Genomic DNA, 24,808 nt, shown 5'->3' with positions numbered 1-24,808 from the left:
CCTTTGAATTAGCTTATTGTAGACACAGGAGGGAAGCCCAAAAAGCGTGGGTATAATAAGGGATTTACTTAAAAAGCTTTTTTTGCAATTATTATTCTTTCAGGCTCATATCCACAGTGTATAGCCTACAACAATAATGTAAAACGTTTTTTTCTGTGCAACTAATTTGTTACAAAAACCACAACAGCTGTAGTTGATATTAATTACGTTGTGTGGACATTCTTGTTAATCAACGCGTGAATGTTTTATGCCTCCAGCATCTACATTTTTCGAGAGTCATATAGCGATTAGCCTGTTCGTTCGTTTGTTCGGTTTTCTGTAGGTACGTACGAACGTTTGACGTTAACACAATATACACGTTTCTTCTAAAATCAAAAAGCCGTCCTACAAAGCTGTGATGCTTGCTTGGACGCTTTAAACGCTTTCAAAATACCCGTGCTACGTGATCTCATGTAGACCTTGATATTGAACGCTTTAAAAATACCCGTGCTACGTGATCTCATGTTCACCTTGATATTGATAATCTTTTGAACTGGAACATATATAAATTTGCAAATTAATAAACACTAGAAAGGTCTCCACCGGGGAATATGCGTTTCTTGAGCACAACATCTTGTTTTTCTTCTGTTTTCAATTGAAATTCGTAATCTTATAATGCCAAAAGTCATACTATTTCAGGTATGAATCTCATAAACATAATGGCCTGTTAGCTAACACTCAATACCACTTAAAAGACGATTAATGATATAATATCGTAGCTAAACTGTCGTAAAAAATACTGGCAGATTTACAACTTCATGGAGTTAAACGTAAAATCAAATTGAACGCTTTGCCATCCTCCTGGGCAAAAGTAGCATCTCACGCTTTAGTAAATCGATCAGGTGTGCATTCTACTGCGATATGGATTGAAGTTTGGGTCCTAATAAGGATGCGTGTATTATGAGTGAGACGGTGTCCGTCACTCACCAATTCAGTTTTGATGAAATTTAACTACCAAATTGTGTAGGCCATTTAAAACGCTAGGAATGATAAAACAAGAAGGATTTAGCCGGTTTAAAAAGACAGGGGACCACAATAGGGAAGAGGGGCACAAGTGCGTGAGAGGTCAGTTTGCACGATTAGTAGACCACACGCACTAATGGGCGCAGATCAGGACACGGGCTACTTTGACTGCTCTAATGACCTTTGTGATAGACCGTGATTAATGATGACCACTGTCGTCTGTCACACACAACATATTAGTGTATAAATAAACTTGTATCTCTTTTATCGCTTTAATTGCAATCTAGATAAAAACATTAAAGTATAAAGTTTTTGTAATAAATATGCTAGAGGTTAACAATATCCATTAAAGCAATTACCCAAGCGGGTGAAAGAAGCACAAATAATCATAAAAACAAAATCTTAAAACACAACCTTTTACATATACTACTCAAAATTTGCTAAGGATCACTTTTTATAGTATGTGTAATTTGAAGTTCAACCCTCGCTAGATTCAACCAGCGTCACGCATCAATGATAAATCAATACATAAAATTTAAATCAAAATCACTTTATTCTAATATCAAAGCCTGCAAAATAACAATTTAAATTAAATTAAATTGAAGATAATGTGAAAATAAAAAGTGATCCTTAGCACATTTTAAGTAGTATAATTATGAAATTAAATTTGATTTTTTTATGCACACATTTATCAGGTAATATTCGGAGTAAATTGCGAAAACCAATCTCATATAGATCGGTTCAGTTCTTTTACCGAGAGCTCTCAACGTTGTTTACAAACGGCCTCATTAATAGTGATGATGGGCCCCAGGACGACAGGCGAAATAAAGTGTAGCTGAAATAAATGAACACCCTGCAGCCTAATCACCCAAATGTATCAGTTGACCCATTTATTAATTAATTCACAGATAAGTATAACATTTTAAATGTACAATAGATACATATGTGACTTACGTGGTAGTTCTTGTCACGTGGCACTTTCATTACAGTATCGTCCCTCACAACTGCCCATGAGATCCAAAGTCCCCTGTGGTCAACCTAGGAGTGATTAGCAATAACATGGTAATAATAAAGCTCAATCATGTCCGTCGCAGTGGCAACGTGGTTTAAATATGCAAGTTAGCTTTTAAATGAACTGTTCTGATTCAAATACCGTAACACAGTTCTTTTTGTAATATTTAAAATTGCATCATGTATATTACAATTTTGTTAAAACCATAATTGCAGCGACTTTTTTTAACCCAATTGAGAAAAGTACCGGTACCAGTCCGATTGGGAAAATTGTGCGCGATAAACCTTGACATTGGGAAAATTCGCGTCGTGAAGTTTTCATATTAGGAAATTGGTGTATTCATTATTTTGCTCCCAAATACTTTAAAATTGATAATTTTGTTGTTATCAAGTTGTCAATATTATATTAACAGTTATTAACTTAGGTTCAAGCAAAAGAGCTGCATACGAAAACTAACTTAATGTTGAATGTATTTATATATCCTTTTTAGAAACCTTCAATTTCGAATTTTTTGACAGCACTTTGGAAATTTGTAGTTGTTTTTCTAATTGGGAAAGCGTCGTTTTCCGGTACTTAATAAAAAAGAAAAAATCGCTGAAGTGGGGGCTATTCGATCAGATCTTCATGATGGTTGAATAAATTCAATTATAAAAAAAATCATCTTTACAGCAAAAAGATGTAGATTAAAAATACATGTGTACAATCAATCAGTTTGTCGTCGTGTTTTTAATGAATAAAAGAAGCTAAGAAATACGAAAGTCTGCATTATTTTATATAATTATTAAGTTCTAGTACATAATTATACGTCGCATATAGGGGTCAATTGTACACGAAGAGAAAATCTAATTTAACTGATGACAGTCTTTGACGTTGTATTATGTTAACAATTCGAAACAAAAGGTGTTCTTAAATATTAGCTACTGATCTTTTAATAGCTCTGCGTTGAATAGTAGTGTAAACGAACACAGTATTTCGTGAATATCAAGTTTCCATAAACGACACCAAGCTGATTTCTAAAAACTGTGGAAGTTGAACAATGCCAGAGCTCCAGATAAGGGTCGTATTTTCGTAATTACGATTTATTTTCAAGTCCGTTACGTATTTATTTTAAAATCTTGTACCATTAAGAATTACAAAATCAAGTTACGAATATTATTTTTACATCGTTTCGTATCGATTTTTATTGAGTTCTTTTCGCGTTTTAAAGATCTTTGCGGTGCTTATATAGAATGGTTATCGGGTTTGTTTAACAAAGCGCATTTTTTCCAATAAAAGCGGCGTATACAGTCTATCTGTCAAAAAACAATGGCGGCGCCCAGAGAGCGTCCTAAAAAACTGCAAAACGTCCAAAAACACTCTTTTAACATATTGTACGCAAAGTCAGCCAAAGTTAAATGTTTAGAAAGACATTATAGAAAAGATCTTATACGATGTTGTATGTTCAGTTGCCGACACAGTCGGAAAAGCTAAACAAAAACGCGACACGACGGGTCCAAACTTAAACACAAAAAAAAACATTGAACGAGTGGAAGGGACAAGTCCCGTGGCTAATCGTTGAAAAGATTGAAGGGGAGACCTGTTTTAATTGTGAAAAATGTAAAAAAAAATCATCTAAGGCATGCAATGTAAGCACAGTTTTGGCATATGAAGGTATTTGAAAAATAAAATTGTATAATACTGAAAAGACACTGTTGAACTCGTATAAATAAAGTTGCTAGTATGTTTATTTTAATTTTTTTTGCATGAAAATAACCATTATTATTTATTTTTAGGTCATTTAGAAAAAATAAGAATTATTTTCCAAAACTTAGTAGTAACCTTCAGAATAAAATTTCAGAGTTAAGAATTCTTTTTGAAAATCTGGTAGTAATTTAAGAATTTCACAAAACCTTATCTGGAGCTCTGAATGCACATTTCATATTGCACTCACTAAAACACGAAGTGTGAAGTCAATCCTACATATATTCGTTGTTTTGTTTGACGTTTCAGATTTTATAATGGGCGCAGAAAAAGTAAGAAATATCGAACGGAAATTCGCGAGTTTAAGGCTTGTTGACATCACGCGACCACGCGTGTTAATATTCGTTTTGTGTAATCTCATATCAGTTTATTCAAAACATACGTGAGTTGTTATAATAATCGCGTTTTTCAATATGCCTGGACATGGACATAATCAAAAACAAAATATTTCGCCCGCTAGACAGAATAACCACACGTAACCCATTGGTAATAAGTTCTTTCATACCGTTAATTTACCTGTTTTTGTAATATTGTCAGTGATTTTTTTCGCTTCATTTTGTACAGCCGGTGCCTTTTTGACTGGAAAAAAAGCGCGATAGACCATGAAATTGGGAAAAACTAAGCATTATTATAATTATTATAAATCCAGTATACCAATTGTTTATAAATGCATATTTAACTGCTCTCTAAAATCTATATTATAAAGAAATTAAACTGCTGTATGATAAACTCAATAAACAAATTAATGTGTTTATTTTAAAAGTTTGACTTATATTTGTGGAAATTTTGGCCAGATTATTGGGGGAAATGTTACTTTTTGCCATTGGGAAACAGCCTTTTTTACTTTTTTTTCAATCGGGAAACAGCCTATAAAAGGCTGTTATTTTGGTCAAAACAAACACTGTTTGTATATCACATTGTATATCACATTACACGATCAACCCTAATGCAATTCACTCCAACGACTATGTAAGTATCGCGTAATACGCTACTTTATGAATTGAATAACGTGGTAAAAGCATGCTTACGTTTGACAATTTCTGAATTTTGATACAGTTGTAAGACAGCGATTTATTATCTTAGCAGCGAAGTCCCAAGTTTCTTTAAAACAGTGACAAGTGTTCTCTTATGACTGGACACATATTCTAACATTAAAGTGCTAAGTGTAAACATGTAAGCTGCCAATCATTTGTTCAGAAATACATGACGAAGTAAATGTTTTGCATCAAAATAAAAAAACATAAACAAATTAGATCTAATTATTTTTTATAAATATTTATATCGTAGCTAGTACGTATGGGCCTTATAATATAATATATATTTGATCTTTAAGATGATGGGATTTGAATTTTCGTGACTGCAGGTGACATACATGTTAGGGACAGTATTTTGTGTGTTGGTTGTCAACACCCGCAGATCGTTACCTTGTTTTGCGCATTGCAGTTGATACGCCATATTGTTCTTAAAAGGCATGTTGATAACAATCCGTGTTTTTAATTATTCTTAAATTCAGGCACACAATCAATAATCTGTTGTGAAAACACGTAGCTTATATCACTAAAACAACGTACAACTTAGTAGAGTTTAGCAAGGGTACAAGAGGGTAAAGGGGCCTTTTCACAGATTTTGGCATATTTTAAAGTTTGTCATTAAATGCTTTATATTGATAAATGTAAACATTGGATCTTGAAAGCTCCAGTAAAAAATCAAGAATAAAATTTTAAAAAAGGAAAAAAAGTAGCCGGTACCAGGGCTCGAACCAGTGACCCCCCAGAGTCCTGGAGATAGTCTGAAGTAAAAACGTATTAGCCCTCTCGGCTATTCCGCCGGGTAAACACGGTGTAGGTATTTTATACCTTATATAAGCAATCTTCGTAGTTTCGTAAATTTAAACGACAACAACAGAACTCTCCAAATTATTCAATCGTTTCGCGTCGCAACGCTTTATAATTTTTAGGTTTTCAAATCGTCAAATGATACATATAATGGCTATATTGGACTATGGTAAATGTTTAGTAATTCTGTTTCCTCACAAATATCATAACTACAACGAAAATTTGCGAATCTGAAACAACTTTTTTCAATGTTGTCAATTTACCAAACCGTGAAAAGATCCCTTTAATACAGGCTTGGTAATTTCGTTATGCATCCAGATAACAGTTGCGTCGCCCGTATTAAATTTTGATAGGGCTGATATCAAGATACAGGAAGAATATTTGCGAAACAATATTTGCACTGTTGGTGAAGTGCATATAATCAATAAGCAAATGTTTGGAAAAGGAACTTGGACTATAGAATCGAAAGTAAATAAAGTGAGGTTCTAAAAGGTCGAATTCCAGGATGTAAACTGCGTTTTCTAAAGGGATTACATTAATGGCCCCATGGACGAACTTATTGGCGCATCCCATATATTCCATACTTTTCATCTGTACTCGATTTCTTTATGTTTTTTCGTAAAACAAGTTTATACGTGTTGTATTATATATTACCTCTTCAGCATTGAAGTTAGTTTTGTCTCGTGACTGTATAAGGTCATAATATACTAAATAGTTTCCCTATATAATTCAATGTAAAAGCGACAACTTTAAGCGAAAATAAATGCAACATTTTTCACATAAAGACCCCCATAATGGTACCATACCTTTTCTTAAAGGCCATTCTAAGCGGAATCGATTTATGCAATAAAAAAGATATGCCATGTTCAATGCAAGAAAGAACTTGACGCAAATCAAAATCGATTGTTTTTGCCACTTTTTTTTCGGCCGATTCTTAGTGGAATGTCACTTTTTTCAGTGCAATACTTTACCATAGTCTCCAAGTTTATCATATTTCAGGGGTTCAGAAGTGGATACCAATTCATGCCCTACCATTATCTCCGAAAGATAAAACCCGAACAATAGTTTAAGATGTAAAACATGCCTTCGAGTCAACTATGATAAAAAAATTTAGAGAGTACAGCCTACATGAAACGATTATTTAGTATACTGTAACCATAACCAATCTCAGTCTTGTTACGTTCTCGTCCTCAACTTGCTTATGACGCGATACTGAGACAATTATTAACTGCTTTTCATATTTATAAATCATGAACAGCACACTTTTATTTAGATATATTTCAAATAACTTTTGCTCATGAAGCGAATAATTAAAGAATATTTGATTTTACAAACTTATATCACCCTTACATTCCTATTTGAGTAATCGCGAAGATTGACATAAAATATTCATAAGAACATATAAGTTGACATGCGATAATTGTTTTCTATAGTTGACCCGCGTATTGCAAAAATAGAAATGCGTCTTATGCCAATTGACCAGCGTATGCGCAGTCTGGCCATGAGTAAGGCTGTACTCTAATGAGACAACTAGACATTGCGTTACTTTATAGCGGACATGGAACTTCCTGTCCAGACTGCGCGAGCGCGCAGGACGCCCATTAAATTAGACCCATTTTGCATGACGCGAGTTAAATTAAGCTGTACAAAGCGACATTGGAACCGAGGTAATCACATCTCAGAGAGAATAAATCACCTGCAGAAATATTTGTACGCAATGCGGATAGATCTGTCACACTTCAAAAATGTTCTACGTCATACCCGATCTTCTCTAAATGAGCTATGTTTGATCAAAGCACGAGTTTCTGACCATGAGTACCGTGAATCTTGCATTATATATGTGGGACAGGGTGCTTGAAAATTGAAGTTTAATACTATGCAAGTTCTCAGTTTGAGTATACATTTTGCTCTAAATAAAAGTTAACATGTCATCTAAGATATGGCTTTAATGAAGCACTTGTCAGTACGTTAAATGTAACACTACACGAATTTCATTAACTTATCAATGAATATAATGTTATTATCGTGATTTTCCAATAAAATTACAAATGTTATTGTTACCGAAAGGATTAAATATCTGCACTAAACTACGGTTATGGTCGATATCATTGCCAATAATATATAACCTTATTTGATGTTTTTCGTAAAAAGAGCACTTTTTTGTTTTGTTTTGTTTGGTTTTAATTCACATATTGAAACTCAATCCTAATATTCATGTTGTGCCCTAGATTTATGGGTACTTGTAAGCCATTTATGAACGAACGCTTTCAAACAGAATTGCCTAAGATCATAAAATGCAAGGAGCGTTTAACAACACTTGTTCGTATTTAACTGATTAAATGTACCATTTATTTGTTGCCAAAATCAAGCCAATCAAGAAAAAACTTGAATAACTGGTGCGTTAAAATGTTGCTTTTTTATCATGGTTTGTCGCGTTATGCAATACGAACTATTTGGACGTGGATAAATTTGTATGACGGGTGAACGTATAAAATACCGAATGTGGTTTGAAGCGGAAAATATAAACGCGAATGCAAATAATCAATATGAAACCTTCGTTGAAGCGAAAAATATATGCGCCATTTTAAAACATCGGTATTAAACCTTCAATGGAGCGGAAAATATAAACGCCTCTTGGAAATTTTAGCCTGCATCTTTTAGCTATAATGTTATCGCTTTGAATCATTCTTATCTTGACCTGATTTTATATGTTTTCGTCCTTTTATAGCCGTTTGAAGTCCAAAATATGCAATAAAGTACCGTCATTCAAAATAAAGCGCTTACTATAAATGATAATAGTACAAACAAATAATCTTTTTTAAATAGGCCTTGTTTTTGAATTCATCAGTCTAATCTATGGAAGACTGCAACGTATCAATGTTGATACACACAACAACAAAATAAATATTTAACACAAATACAAATAAATCTCGTTTACCTTAGGAGAGGCAAAATATACATGTATGGTTGAAGTCCAGGATTAGCATTTTAACTCGTGTATGCCTAGTGGACCCTCCCATCCTTCTAAATTGGATCAATTTATTTTCAAAATTAGGGATGTCTAGTTTATTTATTTCTATGCTTAGAATATTTCTTAACAGAAATTCTTTTAAGCTTACAGCGCAGACCCTGATGAGACGCCGCATGATGCGGCGTCTCATTTGGGTCTACGCTGTTTGCCAAGGCCTTTTTCTAGACGCTAGGCATACATGGGTTAAGTCCGGGACGACATTTTCCTCCTGATTTAGAATTTTAGCTCAAAAGAGCCTACTGTCAAGCGAAAAAAATACCATACAAGTGGAAAGTGTCGTCCCTGATAAGCATAGGTGGACTGCACGGGCTAATTTGGGAAGACGATAATTTATGTTCATGCATTTAACCCAGTTTTCTCAGAACGAGATGAATGTATACACAGGCTTCCTCCGACTTAACTGTCCTTGAATTGCAAAACACGATGACTGATTATGATGTATGCTGCGAATACTAAATTAAGATATTATTATTATTATTGCGATATGCGCATTTTAATGAAACTCTATTTTTTAAGAAGACAAGCTTTTAAAATATTCGCTTATGTTCATCTTGTAAAAAACCACATGCCTGCTGTTTTAAACATATGTAGCAAATACTAGTTCAAATTACGCAATGGGTTTAATGGTCACAAAATCCATGGCGTTTGTCTTATTAGGCCATACTTGTGTACGATTTTCATTAGTTCTTGTTGTGTCATAAAGAAACCGTGTCGCCTATCAGTGTCACATCCTCGCTACTGTCCTTCCAATTCAAGTGTGTAAATAGCAAATTATTCTTCGGTTTGATTAATAATGTTCATTAATATGCTTTTTCCCGTGATATCCGCTAATATATAGTTAACATCTGGGTTTTCTTTATAGCATTGGCGTATAGCGTTTTTTTTATAGGATGAACCTTGTTTATTTGTTCTCACCGTGTCTAATAATTTATTATTTGTCATCACACTACAAAGATGTACACATCACCGAATTCGTACACCACTATGTTGTGGTAATTAGTGCTGTCATGGTTGACCTTACTGTTCATTCTGGGAGTTTGAAATCTGACCTTAAGATAATAGCCTAACAATGTTACCTAAATATAATATATTCAAGAGGATGATTTTCGTCAGAATGTCATTTCGCCTTTATTAGTCCCCTACCGGTTTCACCGTAGGGGACTTATGGTTTGCGCTCCGTCTGTCTGTCAGTCAGTCAGTCAGTCAGTCAGTCAGTCAGTCAGTCAGTCAGTCAGTCAGTCAGTCAGTCAGTCAGTCAGTCCGTCAGTCAGTCAGTCAGTCTGTCTGTCTTTCACACTTTTCTGGATCCTGCGATAACTTTAGAAATATTTTTTCATGAAACTTGGAACATGGATAGATGTCAATATGAACATTATGCACGTCATTTCATTTCGTTCTTACGTCAAAAATTCTGGTTGCTATGGCAACAAAAAAGACTAAAAATACTGCTGAAACGGTGGTTTTCTGGATCCTGCGATAAAGTTCTTAATATTATTTCATGAAACTTGAAACATGGATAGATGGCAATATGGACATTATGCACGTCAGTATACCCCCAAAAACGAAGTTTAGGGGGTATATAGGAGTGAACTTTTCGGTCGGTCGGTTGGTCGGTCTGTCGGTCGGTCTGTCGGTCTGTCTGTCGGTCCGTATTAAGTGTCCGCTGTCTAATTCAAGTAGTTTTCATCCGATCTTCACCAAACTTGGTCAGAAGTTGTATCTACATGATTTCTAGGCCAAGTTCGAACATGGGCCTTGTCGGGTCAAAAACTAGGTCACGGGGTCACTAAGTGCGTTTTAAACATTCAACATGTCCGCTGTCTAATTCAGGTAGTTTTCATCCGATCTTCACCAAACTTGGTCAGAAGTTGTATCTAGATGATCTTAAGGCCAAGTTCAAACATGGGCCTTGCCGGGTCAAAACTTGGTCACGGGGTCACTTAGTGCGTTTTTTAACATTCAGCATGGTGTCCTCTCTCTTATTCAAGTAGTTTTCATCCGATCTTCACCAAACTTGGTCAGAAGTTTTATCAAGATGATCTGAAGGCCAAGTTCGAACATGGGCCATGCCAGATCAAAAACTAGATCACATGGTCACTTAGTACGTTTTACACATTGAGCATGGTGTCCGCGCTCTATTTCAAGTAGTTTAAATCCGTTCTTCACCACACTTGGTCAGAAGTGTAACTAGATGATGTGTTGGTCAAGTTCGAACATGGGCCATGCCAGGTCAAAAACTAGGTCACGGGATCACTTAGTGTGTTTTAAACCTCACCATGTTGTCCGCTCTCTAATTCAAGTAGTTTTTATCCAATCTTCACCAAACTTGGTCAGAAGTTGTATCTTGATAATGTCTAGGACAAGTTTGAATATGGGTCATGCCGGGTCAAAAACAAGGTCACGGGGTCACTTAGTGCGTTTTAAACATCACAATGTTGTCCGCTCTCTAATTCAAGTAGTTTTCATCCAATCTTCACCAAACTTGGTCAGAAGTTGTATCTAGATGATTTCTAGGTCAAGTTTGAATATGGGTCATGCCGGGTCAAAAACTAGGTCACGGGGTATCTTAGTGCGTTTTAAACCACACCATGTTGTCCGCGCTCTAATTCAAGTAGTTTTCACCCAATCCTCACCTAACTTGGTCACAAGTTTTATCTAAATGATCTTTAGGACAAGTTTGGACATGGGCCATTCCGGGCCTAAAACTAGATCGTGCGTTTTTTAACATTCAGCATGGTGTTCGCTCTCTAATTCAAGTACTTTACATCCGATCTTCACCAAACTTTGTCAGAAGTTTGATGGAGATGATGTTAAGGCCAAGTTAGAACATTGGCTTTTCTGGGTCAAAAACTAGGTCAATGGGTCTTTTAGTGCGTTTTAAAAAATGAGCATGGTGTCCGCTGTTTTTTGTGAAGACGACATGCAAAATATTATGTGTCAATGCGGCATATGGGGGTATTCGTCACGTCTGTGACAAAGCTCTAGTTTCATTTTGTTCCTACGTCAAAAATTCTGGTTGCTATGGCAACAAATATATATATATATATATATATATATATATATATATATATATATATATTTATATATATATATAAATATATATATATATATATATATATATATATATATATATATATATATATATATATAAATCTGAAAATGGTGGAATTTCTGAAAATGGTGGAGCCGATAGGGGACTTATATTGCTTGACAATAGTCTTGTTTATATATATCATCGTGATAAAGCCTTTATATATCAGCCTCGTTCTGGAAAACGTGGCTTAATGTCTGTGCTATATGTGTAGTCACAGATTAGCATGTTCAGTCTACACAGGCTAATCAGCGACGATACTTTCCGCTTTCATTAAATTTTCCTCTCGAAGAAAAAAAATAAAATCAGCAAGTGTCGTCCATGAAAGCCTGGGCAGTGGACGACACTTAACTCTCATGTATGAAGGGCAGTGTTCCCATAACAGGGGACTATTTCAAAATTTATATATAATATGTATGCAATTCATAAGTTACTCTTAAATACTTTATCTCAATATAAGTGCACATCTGATATTTTCTGAAAATAAATAAATATTCCGCTGACTATTCATTGAACTTAAATGGTCAAAGTTGGATTTAAGACTTTCTTTTTGCAGGAATAAAACCGTAACATTTAAATCTCTAGTTTATTTCCTGAATATATTGTAATTTTTCATGCATTTCTGCAAAAAAGTTTCATAACGGTTGAACAATTGAATCATACGTTTTACACACTTAAACACTTCTTGCGCATTTGTTCATGCAAGAAAACTTTATGTCAAATGTATAATGTGCTCTAAACGCTAAACTTGGCTTTAAATTGACTACAGACTTAAATGTACTATGACATAAATTTAATGTGTGGATTAAAGCATGGCCATACGCAAACTTCAGTTCAGGAACGTTGAATGAATGTCTTCTAAGAAGCAGTTTCGTACCTGACAAACCAATGCCATTGCAAGTCCATACTATTGATTGACAAACACAACAAGCTCCCTCCCAACTATAAAATAGCAATAAATGTTAAGAGATTGTGAATCATGTCAAGTGGTCATTCTACCATTTTTTTTCGTTTGACCATTTGGTCATATTTTGCCCAACCAACCTTTGTCAAGTACTGAAAATGACTACGTGTGTGTTGATTAGAATTTATGACTTGACAACAGGACAGCATAAGTCAATAATAGTTACATGCAAGTTTGTGAAAATACAGTCATTGTAATGAAAATGAGCCTCGGGAAAACGGGGCTTCATGCATGTTCGTAAAGTGTTGCCCCAATTATTTTGTGACGTCCACACAGGCTATGAAGGAAAACACTTTCCGCTTAATGGAGTTTTTTGTTGAAAGAAAGTCTCTTCAAAACAAAAATTCAGTTAAGTTGTAAAGTGTCGTCCCTGATAAGCTTTTGCGAACTCCATAGGCTAATCAGGGAAGACATGTAACGCTCATGCAGTTTTCCCAGAATGCGGCTCATGTAATTGAGTCTTGTTCTGAGAAAACTGGACATAATGCATGTGCGTAAAATGTCGTCCGAGATTAGCCTGTGCAATCCGCACAGGTTAATCAGGGACGACACTTTCCGCTTTAATGACGTTTTTCGTTTAAATGAAGTCTCTTTTTAGCAAAAATCCAATTAAGGCGGTAAGTGTCGTCCCTGATTAGCCTGTGCGGACTGCACAGGCTAATCTGGAACGACATTTTACGCACATTCATTATGCCCAGTTTTGTCACAACAAGACTCGATTGAACATGAACGTGGTTGTCCCTTGTAATTGTTCATTTCTATAACGATCTTGCTGTCGTTTTTGCCGAGTATTGATATATGAATTTATGCGGTTTTTTTTTCGAAAAAGAAAAGAACATTTTGACATTATGCTTTTAATATGCACTTAATAAAAGTAATATGGAGTGATTATGTATCGCCGTGAAAACGACCATGCTACCATGTTTTTAGTTTGAACAGACAAAATGAAAGTTCAACATTAAAAGAGCTGTTTGATGGACAAAAACACCGGACTCTTTTGAAATGCGTGTCAGGGTTAAAGATGGCATGTTTATAGTTAGCCTATAGACATACTTAACATTTCAGTTGTTGAATCATAGGCCTTTGAAGCAGAAACAGCTTAATTTAAGCTAAGGATGCCAGGTGCATCGGCGTGAAAAAAGCGGCGTTGTTACTACATGTAGTATGTGTAAACAAACAATAGCTCGAAAGATGTTTGGTATATTGGGGCGTTTTAAGCAACAAACTAATTTACTATTCATAGCATAATGTTAGTCTTCTCATGCTAGACTGGTTGATTGTTGATTGATTTACGCTTATAAAATTAATATTATATTGTTTACAATTTGGCCTAGCTTATATTCTGTAGTCGCCTGTTTTGTACCATGCTTGCTTAGATAAGATAGATCTATATTTCAACTTCACAATCTGTGTTTGATAATGTTAATAAACGAGACAAACATACTTCCAGCGGGGCACGTTAATTATAAAAACATGGAAACGGTGTTTGAGATTGGCCTGAGTATGTGTGGTTATACTGGAATACGGATGGGTGTTGTTGTTTTAAAGACCATGACCGGGTGTCACGTGCAATGTCCGATTGATCTTTAACCGTGGAAAATTAACCTTAACATAATGCATCGACAAACGCTGTGGGCGATGCGGAATAATGTTTACATAAACTATTGGCGGAACAAACACACGTTAACGGGCAGGTCATTTCAGCACATGTACTAGTATGTGGCCATTTAGGTCGCACCACGGGCTGTCCGGTCAATACCGGCGACGAACCGGAACGATGAGCTGCCCTAAAATGAACCAAGACTCCGCAAGATTATTGCAAATTATCAGTTTACCGATTTAAATAACAGCTAATGATAATATTTGATGTAAATTATACAGGTCGTCGTGACATTTGCTCTTGTTTTAACCTATTTTATCAAACATATTAAACAATCGTCCACAAATAAAATGTTGGAGGAAAAAAAAATTAGCACGAAGCTCAAGCACTTGAGTCTTATTTTATTACTCAACCTTGTTTGCAAATGGTTGAAATATTCACAATTCAATAACCACTCCACTTGCGCATTTAAGGAGGTAGTTATACTGGACCCAGAGGTAGTAAATTCACTAGTAATTCATCTCTTAACCACCTGGTAGAGCGTCTTGGGTTATTTCATTAGGGGACGTTTAATGTGCCCACTTTTCGCGCACCCCCAAACAAAAACATTCTAGTAGGAACACTGGCAGTTGATCCAGAACTGTTTTTGTACAACAATGCATTGCTCATCTCCCAGCTTACCTATATATCTAGCTAAAATTGTATTGTTCTTTAAATTATTGTTAGAAATTGACGTACACATGTAGACTTTCTTTGACGAATCAGTCAAACCTTTATTAGTTGATTTCTATACACTAAGAATTGCCTTTTTACATCAACTCTTTTTAAATGGAAAAATGAGGTTGCCGATGAAAAAATGATCTTGTAGTGCGCGTGCAGATTTTCAACTCATGATGGAAGCAAACAGAACTATAGATGGTTAGCGTGTGGCTTTAATATTAATTAGTAAAATTTTGAATGAAAAATAATCAAATTATAACGAAAAAAACCACAACATTTTCACCATAAAATATCTATGAACTTGGTGTTGTTAAACGCAGAAATGAATTTCATTTCTGGAACTGTACAAATCTTGCAATATTTTTACAAATGCTGTGTTAAATTTCAAGAAATAATACGATACACAACTCGCGTGAAAATGCTATTTCCTAACAATTAAAGATCATGTCATTTTTCCTCTGTTCATTCTCGCTCAGCGCGGCTGACAATAATGTATTTTTAATTGAACTAAAGCGTCCATTTACACGTACTGACCGTTTATACGATACTGACCGTTTATACGATGTGTGTTAATATGGCTTTACAATAAGACTGGTTAATTATACTTCCTAAGATGCACGAAGGCTTGTGGCAATGTAATGTTCGTAAATAAATGTTATTTGAACTATTAACAGTGTTTTGCAACATGTGCGATAATGTTCATACCGATGTAGCAAAAGTAAAACATTAAACACTGTTAATAATGATGTTAAGTAGCGGTTTAATTACCATAAACATATTTTTCCTTGTAGAAACGATGATATCATTATTTGCCAATTAGTAGTGCGTGTCTGTGGCAATATGAACTGCACTCATATGCTTACATGGATTGGTTATAGAGTTTAATTACTCTGCAATAATTTTAACATAACATACTACATTGTAAGCTTGTAAACTTTTATCTAAAATTACACAGAAATAATAATGCAAGCGGCAAAGAGGGAATAGATGCGTACATACAAACTCTGAGCTCTTTTTGAAATACGATGGAGGGTCTGAGATGGCATGTTTATAGTTAGCCTATAGACATTGATACATTTTTTGTTGTTGAATCATAGCCCTTTGAAGCAGAAACAGTTAATTTGAATGAATGTCGGTGTAAACAAAGTACGTTTCCAATTTAGGTGAAAAATCTACGACTGTATAATTCTTACTTGATTAATGGATCAATTGAAATATCCGTATATATAGAAATAGAATTTCTATGATTTAACTCGTGAGTATCTTACCTTAACCCATTTATGCCTAGTGGACTCTCCCATCCTTCTAAATTTGATCAATTTATTTTCAAAATTAGGGATGTCTAGTATACTTATTTCTATATTTAGAATATTTCTCACATAAATTTCTGTAAGCAAACAGCGCAGACCCAGATGAGACGCCGCATTATGCGGCGTCTCATCTGGGTCTACGCTGTTTGCCAAGGCCTTTTTTTAGACCCTGGGCATAAATGGGTTAATAGCTGAAAAAAGTTTTATTGTGCAAATGTAATGATATTGTACTTTACAGTGTTCAGCGTTTCATTAACTCAGTATGTGACTACAGCTGGAGGCGTTGTATCAGTATGTGTACCACGATACATTTGATTTTACTATCTTAAGTAAACATTCGTCGATATTTCACCGGGAGCATCTAACTGAAATACATAGGATGTAACTCACATATTACAATAAGATTGTATCGCCATTTGGTTATGAACACTTTATCGGCACCTTTATTTGGAAAAAAGGTCCGCGGAGGAATGGCGTTTTTGTATCAACCCTCATTATTACAATACATTATCGAATTCTAGTGATACTTTATATGTTATACATTTAAAATTGTGTTTTTTACTTTAAAAATCCGATTATTCAAATTTATATTACGACAAGTTCTGTAACATGTTGTTTGCAAAGAACAAGCAGAGATTTTTTTCTCTCTGTCTGTTTGGATTTCACTTGCCATCTCCCTTACAAAATCAAAGCGCTGAAGGTACTGAATTTGTTCGCTGTTGTATAATCTTAGACGCAACTCAGTTTTCAAAATTATGTTATAGCTTGTTATATCTTAAGTTTGAAATGACCACAGCCCATTCAAATTTATAAAGAGTGCGTCTAAAAACACAGGTCGAGATGTGTTGTTTTTTTCTTCAAATCATTGATACAGCTAATCAGTGTGCACATGCTAATCTTATTTGACATGCATTAAGTCCCGTTTTCCCTGAAAGCAGCCAATATGTACATATTTCAATGATAAACACTAGACTGACCAACGTTGTCTTACAAGCTGTTAAATACACACTATGTACATGTTGTGTACCAGTGAGAACAGACAGATGCGGTGGTTAGAGCAGACGCTTTTAGCATTCGTCGTCTGCTTAAATTTAATGAAGTTATCCACACAGACAGTCACGGGTTACGGTTCCTACCGTAGCTTAGCCCATACTGATTTGCAAAAATTGCGTCTGTATTATTGGTGAGCGTTGCACAAATAAAAATGAAGCAGTCTTCGACAAACCCAAATCTAGCTTTGACTGTTATACATTACCCAGTTCGATTATCACTCGTTGGCCAATTTGATGTTGTGTTCTTGTTCAGTACAAAATAACTGGCATATATACTGTTGCTATTTCTTCCTTTTTATGCCCCCGAAGGAGGGCATATAGTGATCGCACTGTCCGTCTGTTCGTCCGTCCGTCCGTCACACTTAGCGCTTAGGTTTCGAAAAATGCCCATAACTTCTATGTCGTTTCAGATGTTACATTCATATTTGGTATGCATGTGTATATGGACAAGGCCTTTACATACGCACACATATTTGACCACTTTGACATTGACCTTGAACTTGGGGTCTGCGTTTATGTTTCGAAAAATGCGCTTAGGTTTCGAAAAATGCTGTTTACTTCTATCAAATCGTGTATCGGGGGCATATGTCATACTATGGAGACAGCTTTTGTTTGCATTGAAAAAAGCACACGCTTCATGATATCAGTCGCTTAAATACATAATAAATAAGTTAATTATACTTTGTTTTATAATCAGAGCCACAAACATTTACTTAAAGCAATTATATATTTAATTGGGAAACAACTTAGAAATTGACCAGTCGCCAACTCCGCCCACATTTTGTCGATCAGCCAATCAGATATCGATTTTTCACACACCCCTCAGCAACGCTTATCTGGCCGCCATTTTGTCCGACAAACAAAGCGTGTTGTACATATGGAATGGACGCACTTTTTAAGAGTTTAAACAGATTTTATATCAAATGCATGATCATTACTGTTCGATCATTATTCAAAATTGTAGGTGCTATACATACTTTATAAAAGGTTTTTATTTTATCTTTATTTCTTGAACAAATGAACGAGTAATGAGAAAACAAACACAATAAATAGTTTAACCACACCAGGTGTGTGTTCTATAAAACGTGTTATACCGTTTGATGCACAATATTATAAAGCAGTTTGGGCAACATAATAATTGCCACACGTGCTTATTAATCTCAGCGTAATTGTCGATGATTAATAAATAACAGTATGTTGCGTGGATCTCAGAATGAAGGAACATTAAGGCATTGTTAGGTACTGTACACAAGAAAAGAAAACTATTTAATTACTTAAATGATTTCCAATTATATATTTATTTTCTGTGGATCATAAACAAGGGAAATCATTATAAATTGTTAACTTAAATATTGTTTTAACTAAAGTAAAAACAACAAAAAGGTGATTTCAACGCGGCTTAGCCAGCTTAAAGCGACTTCAAGTGTAAAATGTACGGCTTATATTACAACAACAAAATTTCTAATACAACATATATTGATACGGGGAGAAATGTGAAAATTACAATTAACATATAAGGGTCATCTTGTTATAAATAAGCAAATGCAAATGTAACAGGTTCGCATTATAAATGTAATAAAATGCATATTAGACTATCTGTTAATGAAACCACGAAATCAGGCCTGTAATAAATTATGGTTACAATAAAAATTTAGTTTATATCTAAATAAAAAAAAATCGGTGTCTTTTTAAAAATAACACAATAAAACAAAGATCTAAACATTTTTAATAAACAAAAAACCCATCATGATATGGATATGTCATTTGAATTTAATAAAAATATTTTCAAAATTATATATGAATAGCCACCGGGTTCACTGTCAGACGGTTGAATACAAGTTCAAAATCAATATGAAATAAATGCTCATTTTTACAACGGATTTTCATCACCTCCCTATATAATATGTATAAGAAACGTTTCTGATAGTCTGTCTGCCGTTAACTCATTTATTTTGATTACGCCATTTCTCTCTAAAGTTTTTATGATTGTATTAACGTTTTACAAAGCAGTTTAGTTTAGTGTGAGGCTTTAATAATTTATTTTATAGAAAAGAGCATAATACATCATTACAAATATAGAATCTCCCCCACGTAATCCGCTATAATTGCGATCTGCTTGTCGGAGTTTTCTAATCACTAGACCACGTGACTATGTGGGCGGAGCGATCGATAATTTGGCGACTGGTCAATTCCACACGTAGCGTATTTGCTAATTGATCAATTAATTTACATGTATATACATATGTTCTTAAGACTTTTAACCAAATAAGAACTCAACAAAGTAAATCACAAGCAAAATAATATTCAGATGAGGCAATCGGGACACGGCGAAAAATGTCTTGTTTGTCGCATGATTAACTCTCCTGATATAACTAGTTTTGCGACGATACAGAGAATTTGTTTCATAATTATGTTCACAACTCTATGTTTGACTGAAGTAAACAAATTGCTTACTTTTATTGTGGTTTTCACCTTAACGAAATAAAGGTATGCAGTTTACACCACGCACAGCTATTTATTTACATATGGTAATTTAACGAGCATGCTTTGATGAACATACATACACAATATCGGCTATGTAGGTCACACATGTCCAATAGATATCTTCATATGTTCACCATGTTTACGCTGTCAGTTCCGCGTTCATTATGTTATGATTGCAAGAAGGGCGTTACATGCATGATAAGAATGCCTTACGGAACATAACACAACATAATAATTATAGTTTAGTTGTACAACTTGAACAATTACACGTGATTGTTACATTTACAGAAAACTAACAAATAAGGATGCACATGCAAACCAGTGTTTTGTCTCACCATTTTGGGAATGGGGCTCTTTGAATTGGGAAAGTTCGCGGCGTTTTGACCAAAATTGGGAAATTAGTGTTGTTGCAAATGTTTGCTTCGAATTGAAAAAAGAAAAGTGTCAGTTTTATTTTTTCTAAGGTTGAACTTATATGGCTGGATTGGAGATGAACAAAATGTTGAAATCTTTAAAAAAAATGTTGGGAAACCTTCTTCCATTGGGAAATTTTGAGTCCCATTTGGAATAAATATATACTTTCTCCATTGGGAATTGGGCCGAATAGCGGACCCGATTTTTAACGGAAAAAACAACACATTGCAAACCAACCCGAAAGGTTACTTAACCCACTGTGTAGTTGTTGTAGGCAAGCAAGTGCAACATGCTCTTTCTATCTTAAAGCATTCATTTTGATTGTAAATGCATTTTTACAGTAAAACGCAATTTTGAACAAAAACTGCAGAATTTGTATTGTCAGTAAAAATATATATTTAATCATACCATGTCGGAAAAAATGTTTATATATGTATCTTATGTTCAAATAATGAAGGCACACTATCATAAAGTGCATATCGTGTTGTATATAATGTAAGGTTAATGTATAACATTTTCGTTCATTTGTGAGAATTTGTATGCCTACCAGTAACACGTGGGATGATTATATTAGTTTGTTTTAACTGCACATTTGTCAATGTCATCCGATTCAATTTATTGTTTCCAATATTTGTATGTCCCCCACCCACTATAGTGGGGGACATATTGTTTTTGCCCTGTCTGTTGGTCTGTACGTTGGTCTGTTTGCTCCAACTTTAACATTTGCAATAACGTTTTCAATATTCAAGATAGAAACTTGATATTTGGCATGCATGTGTATCTCATGGAGCTGCACATTTTGAGTGGTGAAAGGTCAAGTTCAAGGTCATCCTTCAAGGTCAGAAGTCAAATATATGTGGCCGAAATCGCTCATTTTATGAATACTTTTGCAATATTGAAGATAGCAACTTGATATTTGGCATGCATGTGTATCTCATGGAGCCGCACATTTTGAGTAGTGAAATGTCAAGGTCATCCTTCAAGGTCAGTGGTCAAATATATGTGGCCAAAATCGCTCATTTTATGAATACTTTAGCAATATTAAAGATACCAACTTGATATATGGAATGCATGTGTATCTCATGGAGCCGCACATTTTGAGTGGTGAAAGGTCAAGGTCATCCTTCAAGGTCAGAGGTCAAATATATGTGGCCAAAATCGCTCATTTTATGAATACTTTGGCAATATTGAAGATACCAACTTGATTTTTGGCATGCATGTGTATCTCACGGAGACGCACATTTTGAGTGGTGAAAGGTCAAGGTCATCCTTCAAGGTCAAAGGTCAAACAAAAAAACAAAAATTCAAAGCGGCGCAGAAGGGGACAAGGTGTTTCTGACAAACACATCTTGTTCATAATGTAAATGAACTCTTTATATTTAAATAATTTGTCAACAAAGCTATAGCCATTTTAGCACGTCAAGCGTAAAAAAATGGAACCAAGCAGAGCGAGGTCTGATGTCCCCGAAGATGAGATTCGATTTCATGATTGTTTTAATGATTGCATAATCAAACGATAAAAACGACCTTTGCAATTTGTCTAAAAATATAAAAGAAGCATTTGTAATTCGCAATGCATTGATCAATAATACCATATAACCGGTACCACTTACATAATCTTTCTGCCACTATATGTTTTGAGCGTTTACTATAGGTATTTTTAATATATGCATATTATCCAGTGGTGATTTAACCGTGGATTTACTGAAATAAATAAAATTAATATAATTAAAAAAATCAATAAAATGGTCTTGCTATAAAAGTACGTTACATACATATAATCGTTTCGTCTAGAAGCAATAGCATTTGATACAACGCGTGAATACCTACAAAATTGTTGCTAATTACTATTTCCGATCCACCAATATTACGCGCTAGTAATTTTATGCTGAACTTGACCTTATTTAGACTTGAAGTAACTACAAACATTAGTGTATGACAGGACAACTTTAACCCATATATGTCTAGTGGACTCTCCCATCCTACTAAATTGGCTCAATTTATTTCCAAAATTATGGATGTCTACTATATTTATTTCTATATTTAGAATATTTCTTATAGAAATTCCTTTAAACAAACAGAGCAGACCCTGATAAGACGCCGCATCATGCGGCGTCTCATCTGGTTCTACGCTGTTTGCCAAGACCTTTTTTTCTAGACGCTAGGCATAAATGGATTAAGTTGTAAGTGCCGTTTTGTCACACATGTTGCTAAACTTAACTAAGTTTTTGCCTCTTAACGTTCATTATCCACCATTTGGTAAATGCCATAAAAAAGCACGAAGAAATCAGCGAGAAAATAGTATTTTGTTTGCCAAAACATAAATCTTCAAAATAAGCCCATGGTTTTGACGCTAGGTTCCGAAACTGGCGCTCAAGGGCGTTATATTTACAACTGTTTGTCTCCTTCATTATAAATCATGTTTTTCAAGTTGCACTTGAAATTAAAATACTAGCGGAATTTGAAACAGACTCTGATAGCGCATAAAAGGTAGGTCAAAAAAAGTAGGGTGCAGACCGCCCAATGTGAGCGTCAAGCCGACCATGATTGAAATTTATTTAACCGAACTCGCTTAAAAATAGTACCGGGGGTACTTACAGTTTTCAAATACATGTATCAGTGTTTTTATGGCAATTTCGGGGCCGATATTCGGCCCCATTCCCCTCAAAAAGAGTATATATTTTTTCCCTATTTTGTAGAAAAAATCCTCTAAAGAAGTTTAAATTTTTTTTTTTTTTTTTTTTAGAAAGAACTCTCTAATGATTAATATGTCTCAAATTTATTTCATAAGCAACTAACAAAGTATATAACAAATTAATATGTTTTTGGATTTTATAAAGATTAAATTATTTTTTCCCAAAACTGGACTTTTCATATAAATTGCCTTTTTTCCCAAAATGGTCAGGAAAAGGCCTGATGTATCTATATTGTGTCAATATTTGTTAATAAAAACATTCCACTTTGGTCTATTCTATTAAAAAAAATGCTCAAATTTGCCATTTTATTGATTAAAAAATCCCGATTAGACTCAATATGGCTAGGAAAACTGAGACTGTGCATGAAGGCTGAAATGTCTGAAACTACTGTTGAAAAAATCATTGATATATATTTAGGAAAAAGGACAAAGAAATTCAGCGGTGAATATTACATTCATACAAACATGTGTATTCATATAATAAATATCATAACATATAAGAGTTATTTTTTTATTATTTTCCCCTTTTTCTAAAAAACGACGCGTTTTTCCCCTTTGGACGGGCCCCGCCACCATTCCCCTATTTGTGAAAAAAAAACACTGTCAGTATAACCATGTATTGTTAGATAAGGTATGTGTGTAAACAACGCGCCCACTCATGATTAAGACGTACATTGTGTTGTGTTCAAACAGATTCGCGTAATAAATTAGGTTACGCATGCGCAATTAATTTCCTTCTATATTACATATAAATTAGTTGAAGTTCGATATCAATTTTTACCATGATCAAGCAATGACCCACTATATCATTATACATCATTGGAAAGATAAATGCATACTCATTTGGAAAAAAAACGGATGTCCTTAAATTCTATACGTTGTAACTCAAAATATTTACCTTAGAATAGGCACGCCGGTTTTGACAGCTGTGCAGGCGACCATTTTGGGCTCAAATAGTATGACCTACTTTTAAAGCCGGAAACCATCAACAGAAAAAGTAAAGCACAAAAATGGCTTTTTTTTCTAATTGCTTACAAATATACCAAGCCATTCCATTTGCAATGTATTTTAAAAATCCTATGCAGCATGCACTGAACAATGTGTGCTAAGTATCAAACTGACTGCATGTAACCCTAAAAACAGGAGTTCCGGTTTGGGGTTGTGTGACCTAATATCAGTGTCCATTGTACGGCATTGATATTGATATTTGTGAGCGCCTGACTTGTCACCAGCTTGATTTGTTGCGCGATTCATGCGATAACGATGTTGGGGTACTCATGATTTAAAACTGTCTGCGGGAATATGTTTTCATTGTGTTTCGTTTGTGTTGCTAATTCACCACATGCTGTACATTAACCCATTTATGCATAGCGTCTAGAAAAAAGGCCTTGGGAAACAGCGTAGACCCAGATGAGACGCCGCATGATGCGGCGCCTCGTCTGGGTCTGCACTGTTTGCTTAAGAGAATTTCTGTAAGAAATATTCTAAATATAGAAATAAATATTCTAAACATCCCTAATTTTGGAAATAAATTGATCCAATTTTTCAGGATGGGAGAGTCCATTAGGCATAAATGGGTTAACATGTATATCTCGTCGGTGTATTCAAGAATGAAACACACGTTTTTGTCTTAGTGCAAACGAATGGACACAATGAACGATATTTGTCACGCCATACCCGTAGCCGGGGGGGGGGGGGGTGCGTTGGGTGCACCCAACATTTTTTATCAGTCACTGAGTATGGCCAATGAAAGTGAAATTTCAAATGAAAATGCTCTATACCTTCAGTCTGTAAATACAGATAAATGTCACCAGAATGCAGCATTTTAAGTTAAATTTTCAAAATTTTCTAGGGGAGG

The 24,808-nt window shown here is 34.8% G+C and overlaps 1 protein-coding gene and 1 long non-coding RNA gene across 3 annotated transcripts in view; one reads left to right on the top strand and one right to left on the bottom strand.

Moving 5' to 3' along the window:
* Nucleotides 1-24,808, top strand: part of LOC127835780 (uncharacterized) — a 43,948-nt gene that overhangs the window by 1,373 nt on the left and 17,767 nt on the right. The window lies entirely within an intron of this gene.
* On the bottom strand, nucleotides 1,336-23,895 carry LOC127835853 (uncharacterized). Of its 2 annotated transcripts, XR_008028563.1 has the most exons (4): nucleotides 23,849-23,895; nucleotides 4,271-4,333; nucleotides 1,957-2,040; nucleotides 1,336-1,837 (listed from the first exon to the last, which is right to left on the bottom strand). It is a non-coding gene; the product is annotated as an uncharacterized LOC127835853 (long non-coding RNA). The 2 variants fall into 2 exon arrangements; XR_008028564.1 differs by lacking the exon at nucleotides 4,271-4,333.

This window comes from Dreissena polymorpha, chromosome 1 (assembly GCF_020536995.1).
Source record: "Dreissena polymorpha isolate Duluth1 chromosome 1, UMN_Dpol_1.0, whole genome shotgun sequence".
Classification (NCBI taxonomy): Eukaryota; Metazoa; Mollusca; class Bivalvia; order Myida; family Dreissenidae; genus Dreissena; species Dreissena polymorpha.
This window is presented reverse-complemented; position numbering and strand designations above follow the sequence as displayed.